Below are 10,709 nucleotides of genomic sequence, written 5' to 3'. Positions count from 1 at the left end.
TCTAATCTCTCACCTTCTTGGTATCTGTTGTGGGTGACGGTACTTAATTATCTCCCAGGTGTTATGAGTCTGTCGTTGCCTGAGCTGAGAAAAAGACGTAAGAGGAGTCAGCCTTTACACCTCGATGAAGGCCACAAAGTCTTTATTCCTCGTGGGTGAGACTCTAGGTGCGTACTTAATATCACATGCACGCCTCTGTGTGTGTGTGTGTGTGTGTGTGTGTGTGTGTGTGTGTGTGTGTGTGTGTGTGTGTGTGTGTGTGTGTGTGTGTGTGTGTGCATTCCTGTGTTTAAATTCTTCTCGAGTAAAGGCCAGACACAACCTGACCCGACCTTGTAAAACAGTAATAACTACAGGCTGTCGTCAGAGAGCGAGACCATACGTGTAGGATCTCTTGGTTGGTGCCCTCGCGTTAGTAGGATTTTAGCTGCAGGATCTCTTGGTCGCCGTTCTCGTGTTAGTAGGATTTTAGCTGCAGGATCTCTTGGGTGGCGTCCTTGTGTTAGTAGGTCTTCAGCTGTAGGATTCCGTGTGTGGTGTCCTCGTGTTAGTAGGACCTCAGTTGCAGGTTCACGTCCCACATGAGAGAAGGGCGGGGCGCCATGGAGCACAGGATAATACCATATTGCGGTCACTGTGTACAAAAGGTTTATAATCCTAGATGCCGGAGAACAGCGTGCGAGGAGGAGGAGGAGGAGGAGGAGGAGGAGGAAGAACAGGAGGAGGAAGAAGAACAGGAGGAGGAAGAAGAACAGGAGGAGGAGAAGAAGAAGAAGGGGGAGTAGGGAGGCTTAGGAAGAGTGTGGAGAGGAAGGACGGAGGAGGAGGGGGAGGAAGAACAGGAAGGCAGTTGAAGAAGAAGAAGGGGTGGAGCAAGAGGCTTAGGGAAGAGGGAGAAGGAGGAGCGAGGAGGGGAGGAAGAACAGGAGGAGGAGAAGAAGAAGAAGGGGGGAGGCAGGAGGCTTAGGGAAGAGTGTGGGAGAGGAAGGGAGGAGGGGAGGAGGGGGAGAAGAACAGAGGAGGAGAAGAAGAAGAAGAAGGGGGAGAAGAGGCTTAGGGAAGGAAAGTGTGGGGAGAGGAAGGACGAGGAGGAGGGGGAGGAAGAACAGGAGGAGGAGAAGAAGAAGAAGGGGGAGAGGGAGGCTTAGGGAAGAGTGTGTGGAGAGGAAGGAGGATGAGGAGGGGAGGAAGACAGGAGGAGGAGGAAGAAGAAGAAGGGGGAGAGAGGCTTAGGAAGAGTGTGGAGGAAGGACGAGAGGAGGGGAGGAAGAACAGGAGGAGGAGAAGAAGAAGAAGAAGGGGAGTAAAGAGGCTTAGGGAAGAGGTGAGAAGGAAGTCGCAAGCTAGTATGAGAGGGTGATGAAGGGGTATAAGAGGTGGAGGAAAATATATCAGGATGAGGGAAAGATCAGGGGTGAGGGAAAGTATCAGGGTGAGGGAAAAGTATCAGGGGTGAGGGAAAGTATCAGGGTGAGGGAAAGTATCAGGTGAAGGAAGCTATTGGCGGTGAAGAGAGGTATCAGGGTGAAGGTAGATATCGATTAGTACTAGGTGAAGGAAGATATCAGGTATTAGGGATGAGGAAGATATCAGGGATGAGGGAGGATATCAGGGGTGAGAGAAGATATCAGGGGTGAAGGAAGATATCAGGGGTGAGGGATCAGGGGGTGAAGGGAGGAGGATATCAGGGGTATCAGGGGAGGGAAGTATCAGGGGGTGAGGGAAGGTATCAGGGATGAGGAAGATATCAGGGATGAGGGAGGATTTATGGGGTGAGAGAGGATATCAGGGGTGAGGGAAGTATCAGGGGGTGAGGGAAGGTATCAGGGATGAGGAAGATATCAGGGATGAGGGAGGATTTATGGGGTGAGAGAGGATATCAGGGGTGAGGGAAGGTATCAGGGATGAGGAGGATATCAGGGGTGAGAATGATATCAGGAGTGAGGAAGATATCAGGGGTGAGGAAGTATCAGGGGGTGAGGAAGGTATCAGGGTGAGAGCTTTCAGGAGTGAAGGTAGATATCAGGGGTAAGGAGGATATCAGGGGTGGGGAAGATATCAGGGATGAGGAAGATATCAGGGATGAGGGAGGATTTATGGGTGAGGAGAGAGGATATCAGGGTGAGGAAGATATCAGGGGTGAGGAAGATATCAGGGGTGAGGGAAGGTATCAGGGGTGCAGGTGCATGTATTTGTCGCTGTGTAAAACGATGACCTTCAATGTCAGATTACACAAGAGACTGCGTGAAGCTAGGTGCAGGATTGTGTGGACCAGACAGACGCTAAGTCCAAGACGGTCCGCCCTGCTCAGGTTCCTTGCCTATCTTCAATACCCAGCTGCGTCTATTATGTGGTGCAGCGCTCAGGGGCTGGGCACAGTCGGCCTAACAGAGCCCCGTTTTCTCACTCCGCCAAGGTATTAAGCGAATAGCCGCCCTTGCATAGTTTCAGTAAGGGCATTCGTCATCGGTTTAAACTCCTACAAGTTCTATACTCCCTCTTAGTCCTTCTTTTCTAATTCTCCTCCTTAATGGGCGCAGGACCAGCCCATTTCGTGTAATTTCATCAATCTAAACAGACCCATTCTTCCGCGACTCCAACAATACCAGGGTCGGCCAGCCCCAATTTCAGAAAGGTTGGGAGTTTGTCAGTACTTAATTTTTGTATTCCACAGCAGACCAGTTCCTTGGAAACTTGTGGGTTTATCACAATGAGTGTGTATTTTTTTCAGTCTTTCTTTATCTTAGTAAATATTTGAACAAAACAATTTCGTTTAAAGAGAATCAATAAAATAAAAATTCAAAAGGAATGTGGTGTGTGGGAGGGGCGGGTGTAGGGGCATCACTGGTAATATCTATAGCGACTCACCTCTTCGTTGTTGTTTGCGTCAGGCTTGAGAAGCTCGGTCGCAGCCTCTGGTATTGTCCGCTCGTCTCCCACCGCCTAATAACCTATCTCCCCGCCGACAGGTTCTCCCCTACCATGATCCAGAGACAACTAGTGGGTTAAGGCTGTGAGCAACGCCACACATCGACCCAAACCATCTCCACCACATAACTATCTCTCACCACAACTCAACCACCTCAATTTATTTAGAGAGAGAGAGAGAGAGAGAGAGAGAGAGAGAGAGAGAAGAATCCGAAATGCCTGGAGGCGACAACTAAACTGTAGCTGTGACGGGCCTGGTTAGAGTGGTGGGCAGTAGTCGAGACACAATGCACGCCACTTACTGTACGCCGCTCTGCTGATAGTCATCTCTGCTAAACTGCCCGAAACTAAACGTCTCATTCTGGGTGTGTGTGATAGGGATCAGGCGGGTGGTGTGGTCACTCATGGACAATACAAGCCCTCCTCCTTCACCATCGTCCACCCCCCAACATCATCACCACCACCATCCCAGCTTCCCCAACACCATCACCATGACCACCACCATCCCATTCACCACCACCACCACCACCATCCTAGTTTCCCCAACACTACCACGATCACCACCATCAGCCTTGCTTTCCCAACACCACCATATCTGTCCCCGCCTCCACCAGCATCTCTCCCAGTACCACCGTCAACATCCCTATCATCTCTTACAGTACCACTACCTCAAAGGTCCTGCACCCACCATCACCGCTACCTGCCTCTCTGGGGACACCTACCTGACCACAGCTAATTACTCCCTTACGTCACAGGGGATCGTCACCTCATTGTGCCGCCAAAGTTGTTGTTTTTCTGACTAAAATATTCGTTCGCGCTAATTACTGATGTTTATACGAGAACGCCTGTGTGTTTTAGAGTGTGTTTTTTATATATTTACGTGGTGTGTTTTATTGCGTGTTAGTGTTTGTCTTATCTTTTTGTATATTCATATCTTTTAATGTGTCTTACATATGTATCTGAGATGCGGTATGATCTCTGAGTGAAGTTCAGTAGTGCACGGCAGACAGCCCTCATTACAGAAGGTGATAGGTGAGAGCCAACAACATAGTTTACGCTATAAACTACCCTCTATGCTTCACACTCTGACTTATTGTAAATACAACTTTGGTATAATATGTTTGTGTTGGTACTGATGTGTCCAAGAGATACAATTATATACGACCCTAAACTCCAAACATGACACAAAATATCTAACTCAAATCATAATCAAATTCCAAAGTTTTCTTGACGCAATAATTAAAAATGTTAATAATAATAATAATAATAATAATAATAATAATAATTAAAATGTTAATAATAATAATAATAATAATGATGATACTACTACTACTACTACTACTACTAATAATAATAATAATAGAGACGAAATTGATCTACTGGGCTCATATCGACTGTGATACTGATGTTAACAATTACACTTCTCATAGTTTAATGTAATGTAAGATTTTTGGGTCACAGCTTCAGTAACGTGATAACAAACCAAGGTGAAAATGTATACAATAACAGGCGGATCCAGGAATATAAAAGTCCAAGTAGTTATGGGCCGGGAACGTGGCGACGTAGCAGTCCATCCAGCTGTTTTTAAATCTGAAAAATATCATGGTCATTTTGAGGCCATTTTGGAGGCCATGCAAACTTGATATTAGGAGATATTCTGAAGTCAATAGTTAATACTTTTACTATACAATAATGCCTCAGTACAATACTGGATCCGCCTTTGAGTAAATAGTGGAGTTGCTGAAGAACCAGAGACGTGATCAACGCCTTGTGTCACCCCGGCGACTGAACACTTGACATCCCAGAGAAACATGAATGAAAAGTTGAAAAGCAAAATAATAATGATCTTCACTAGACATGATATTCAACTAAGTGCTTTATAAACTTTCACTGTACTTTACTAACGTCTGCGCAACCTTCACTGTCTCTTCTTGATGGTGAAGTAAACATTTGAAAAATGAAACTTCTGTCTCTTGTTATTGGTGAAGTAAACATTGTGAAAAATTAAACCTTTACTGTCTCTTGTTGATGATGGTGAAGTAAACATTGTGAAAATGAAACCTTTACTGTCTCTTTTGTTGATGATGGTGAAGTAAACATTGTGAAAAATTAAACCTTTACTGTCTCTTGTTGATGATGGTGAAGTAAACATTGTGAAGAATGAAACCTTCTGTCTCTTGTTGATGATGGTGAAGTAAACATTGTGAAGAATGAAACACTACTGTCTCTTGTTGATGATGGTGAAGTAAACACTGTGAAGAATGAAACCTTTACTGTCTCTTTGTTGATGATGGTGAAGTAAACATTGTGAAGAATGAAACCTTTACTGTCTCTCTTGTTGATGATGGTGAAGTAAACATTGTGAAGAATGAAACCTTTACTGTCTCTTTGTTGATGATGGTGAAGTAACATTGTGAAGAATGAAACCTTTACTGTCTCTTTGTTGATGATGGTGAAGTAAACATTGTGAAGAATGAAACCTTCTGTCTCTCTCTTGTTGATGATGGTGAAGTAAACATTGTGAAGAATGAAACCTTTACTGTCTCTTGTTGATGATGGTGAAGTAAACATTGTGAAGAATGAAACCTTTACTGTCTCTTGTTGATGATGGTGAAGTAAACATTGTGAAGAATGAAACCTTTACTGTCTCTTGTTGATGATGGTGAAGTAAACATTGTGAAGAATGAAACCTTTACTGTCTCTTGTTGATGATGGTGAAGTAAACATTGTGAAGAATGAAACCTTTACTGTCTCTTGTTGATGATGGTGAAGTAAACATTGTGAAGAATGAAACCTTTACTGTCTCTTGTTGATGATGATGGTAAACATTGTGAAGAATGAAACCTTTACTGTCTCTTTTGATGATGGTGAAGTAAACATTGTGAAGATTGAAATAGATTTAAGGAGCGACAGACTCATTAACCTTTACAGGCGGGCTCGTACAAGGTTTATGCAGCCAACGTCCAGTGTTGGTCTTCCTACAGCTTCACTGCTGACATATCTCTCCTGTTGGTCAGGCTCCTGAGCCCCTGTCAGGTGCATCAGATAACTCTACCATTAAAAACCACCAAAGTTGATCACACCGTGTGTGTGCGTGACTCAGCAATTTTCTTTTACTTCTTTGGAACACTGTTTATTTTCCATATTTAATTTGTGCCATAAAATGTATTCATTATCATTATGATTTGTTTCATTACCAATATAAAAATATTTGTATGTGTTAGTAAGATAAACTTAACATTCCTCGTGAGAATCGGGCAGCCTGTCACATAATACCCGTAAACGAGCTCTTCTGGTCACACAAACCCCTTGTAAATGTACATCAAAAGGCCATGAGATATCTCCCGCCGGGTCTGAGGATCACGTTGCAGCCCTATTTGTGCCCGAGCCAGCCAGATAAGATCACTGCCAGCCTCGCCAGTGGTCGTCTGAGGCCCCCGTCACGCCTAGCTGGTCTTGGACTGTGTACCGATTTTCGATACAATATCACCTTGGAGGTCCTCTTCTACTGTAAACACCGCAGGAATATGCTAGTGGTTGCCGACAGGAGCTGCCATACACAGGCCAACCGGCATATTGCAGAATCCTTAATTCTTATGTTCTTATGTTCATTCTGTAATTGTGTCTATTTAATGTATTTCGCAGAGCACTATGAGAATATCACAGCAATAGTTTATATGTTTTATGTGTTTCCATGTAATGATAGTGACGTAAAATAAGCTCGGTTTGTTGAACGGCCAGGGACAAAGGCTGGAGGGAAGGAGGGTGGCTGAAGCGACCAGGTGAAGCAGCCTCCACTGATGTAATCTACGCAGCATTGAATGTCGGCCGCGGTTTCAATGGGATTGATGGGGAGGGAGGAGGGAGGGACAGGTCTTATATACCTTTCCCCGAGTGTTTGTAAGTTCCGTGGAGCCATGGGCCAGGTTTCACTAGGGGTCTTTAAGAAAAATCTCTAAAGAGAGCCTTCAATTTAGGGGGTTTAGTGGGAGCCTTTAGAGATCATGCTCTCAGTGGGGGTCGATGAGGGTCTTCAGTGAGAGTCTTAAGTAGGAGCTTTCAATAGAACCCTTCAGTTATAACCTTCAGTGAAGGCGTTTAGTAAAAGCTCGAGAAGGAGACCTTGATAGAAGAACCTCCTCCTCCATTTTCATGAGCTGCGAAGTCATCGAGCTAATGTGTGGCGCCGAATTTCAGAATTCTTTATGCCATGGTAAGTTAAGTGTGTAGGAGATGAACGCCGCACTGTGTTTCCATGTACCTGAAAGAGTCGTACAACACCCTTACGCCTCTCCTTATGTTTGGGGAGATGGTACACGTAGATGACGCCACCACAGTACAATAACCTATCATGTCGTGTTGCTGTCCAACTGTTCAAAGAGAAGCTGCCAAGGAAGCGACACCTCTGACACTTAAGACCTCTACAGCAGGTGGTTCTGTGATTCTAATTCTAAATTATTATTTATAAACTTTCACTCACTTCGTACCGTCTGTTTCATGGTTTATATTTTCCTTAAATAATATTATAACATTTGGAAAAGATATTCTAACTACTGCCAGACAACCGACCACCCTGATATGTCCACTGGTTAATACTTATACAGACGGTGTGTGTGTGTGTGTGTGTGTGTGTGTGTGTGTGTGTGTGTGTGTGTGTGTGCCCTTTGAGTAAGAAATTTACAAGAATTCTAATTTACATTAAAACTGGCCCTCAGAGACCAAATATTCCTTATAGTTTGTCTTATCTAAAGAAAAACTATATTATAGTTACCTGAAGAATACATAAACAACAAAATTTTAGTTACAAGTACAATTACAAAACTAATTACACTAAACAAAACAGACTTGATCAATGTAAGTTTCTATTGCTTCTAAATAGCTCGATAGTGGAATTAATAAGGGTTTGTTTCACTCACAAACTCATTTCAGTAATAACTAATGTAAGAATAACGAGGCAAAATTACAATATTTCATCTAAATCAATCTTGCCGTTATAATATGTCCGAAAATCAAGAATGCAATACTGTTGAATGTCTTAGAGTGAGACGTAATTTGATAAATTCGTATTCGTTCTGTGTAAAACAACATAAGAGTTTCTTGGTATATATGTGCAACGTGTGAGTCAACCTTAGAATGGAACCGAATCTCTCACGCAGTAGAGACCTGTATTATTGATGGCATATATTGACTCCATATATTAATGCACTTGTGGTTAGGTTAGGTTAGGTTAGGTTAGGTTAGTTCTGATGTTAAACACTAATAGTTGGTTCATGAATAAAAGCATCGATTTTCTAAGGGTGAAATATAAATATGTTGATAGTATAATTAAGACACAAATATGGCTAAAAAAACCTGACGGACTGTATATTTAACAAAGGGGAGAGACGACTACCACCTTCATCAGTATGGTATCAGTTACTGTGGGTGTCTGTGTGTGTGTCCAGCTGAAATCCTCACTACGATCCTTCCTATAGGTTCCCCCAAGCTTGTTTAACAGTAATGATTTCCAGTAACACTATAAATTATGTCTTACGGTAGTATTGTACGTCGTTCACTTTAAAAGAAATAGTTATCGAAGTCTCAATTATAAACTGGTACTTTCTATCTGACCTTCTCCTCTTCTCTTTCTCAAACCTTTACATCCTTTCATTTTCTCTTTTCCAGTTCAGTCAGCCTTACCCTTCTCCTTCCCCTCCTTTCTTCATCCCGCTATTCCTCCTTCTTCTCTCCTACCTCCTTTGCGTCTCCTCCTGCCTCCTTTCCAAACACCCTCTGGAGAAGCCCTGGAGCGAGGAATCAGCTGGACAGCCACACAATGTCAACAATGTGCTTTTCTCAGGATCACAATACCGGCCTCTCTTTATTGAGTCCCTCAGTCAATGGCGGCTGTGGTTCGTGTGGGCAAGCTGGGAAGATGGTGGGAGGGGGAGGAAGTAGGATGGGAGAGGTGAGAAGGATGTGACAGGATGGAAGGGAATGGGTAGGGTTGAAAAGGGATGGAGTAGGATAGGGATGAGATAGGATACAAGGGGTCGGGTAGGAATGGAAGGGTGGGGTGTGGTAGGAAAGGAACAGGAAGACGATAATCAGGAGGAAAATAAACAGAAGGAAGAAGGATGAAGGAGAGGAGGGAGTAGGAGAAGGGGATTTAATAATAGTTGCAGAGATAATTTTTGTGATGACATAATACCATCTGTCTCTTGAGTACGATCACTTATCAACCATTGACTCGATATCAATAGAGTGTGTATACAAAACTAAGCCTTGGATATAGGTACCACTAGGTGTACTGTACTGTACATGGACAACCAGGAGCTTGGCCGCATTACTTGTAAACAATGTGGGCAACCGTCTCTCATACCCTCTCTCCTACAGCCTGGTATATCCTGAACTCTCCCCTAAGGTCCCCAGCCGTCACTAACACGTCGGCCTCCTACAGGTCCCCAGCCGTCACTAGTCCTCCTACAGGTCCCCAGCCGTCACTAACAAGTCGTCCTCCTACAGGTCCAAAGCCGTCACTAACAAGTCGTCCTCGGTCCCCAGCCGTCACTAACGTCGTCCTCTACAGGTCCCCAGCCGTCACTAACACGTCGTCCTCCTACAGGTCCCAGCCGTCACTAACAAGTCGTCCCCTACAGGTCCCCAGCCGTCACTAACACGTCGTCCTCTGAGTCCACAGCCGTCACTAACACGTCTCTTACAGGTCAGCCGTCACTAACACGTCGTCCTCCTACAGGTCCACAGCCGTCACTAAACGTCGTCCTCCTACAGGTCCACAGCCGTCACTAACACGTCGTCCTCCTACAGGTCCCCAGCCGTCACTAACAAGTCGTCCTCTTACAGGTCCACAGCCGTCACTAACACGTCGTCCTCCTACAGGTCCCCAGCCGTCACTACGTCGTCCTCCTACAGGTCCCAGCCTTCACTAACACGTCGTCCTCCTACAGGTCCCCAGCCGTCACTAACACGTCGTCCTCCCACAGGTCCCCAGCCGTCACTAACAAGTCGTCCTCCTACAGGTCCCGCCATCACTAACACGTCGTCCTCCTACAGGTCCAGCCGTCACTAACACGTCGTCCTCCTACAGGTCCCAGCCGTCACTAACAAGTCGTCCTCTAGGTCCCCAGCCGTCCCGTCGTCCTCCTACAGGTCCCCAGCCGTCACTAACAAGTCCCTACAGGTCCCCAGCCGTCACTAACCGTCGTCCCCTAAGGTCCACAGCCGTCACCAACGTCGTCCTCCTACAGGTCCCCACCGTCACAACACGTCGTCCTCCTACACGTCCACAGCCTTCACTAACAAGTCGTCCTCCTACAGGTCCCCAGCCGTCACTAACAAGTCGTCCTCCTCCAGGTCCCCAGCCGTCACTAACACGTCGTCCTCCTACAGGTCCCCAGCCATCACTACGTCGTCCTCTAGGTCCCCAGCCGTCACTACGTCGTCCTCCTACAGGTCCCGCCGTCACTAACACGTCGTCCTCCTACAGGTCCCCAGCGTCACTAACAAGTCGTCCTCCTACAGGTCCCAGCCGTCACTAACACGTCGTCCTCCTACAGGTCCCTAGCCGTCACTAACACGTCGTCCTCCTACAACCGTCACTAACACGTCGTCCTCCTACAGGTCCTAGCCGTCACTAACAAGTCGTCCTCCTACAGGTCCCCAGCCGTCGCTAACACGTCGTCCTCACAGGTCCCCAGCCGTCACTAACACGTCGTCCTCCTACAGGTCCCCAGCCGTCACTAACACGTCGTCCTCCTACAGGTCCCTAGCCGTCACTAACA

Source organism: Homarus americanus, unplaced genomic scaffold, assembly GCF_018991925.1.
Source record: "Homarus americanus isolate GMGI-L3 unplaced genomic scaffold, GMGI_Hamer_2.0 scaffold52806, whole genome shotgun sequence".
Lineage (NCBI taxonomy): Eukaryota > Metazoa > Arthropoda > Malacostraca > Decapoda > Nephropidae > Homarus > Homarus americanus.
This window is presented reverse-complemented; position numbering follows the sequence as displayed.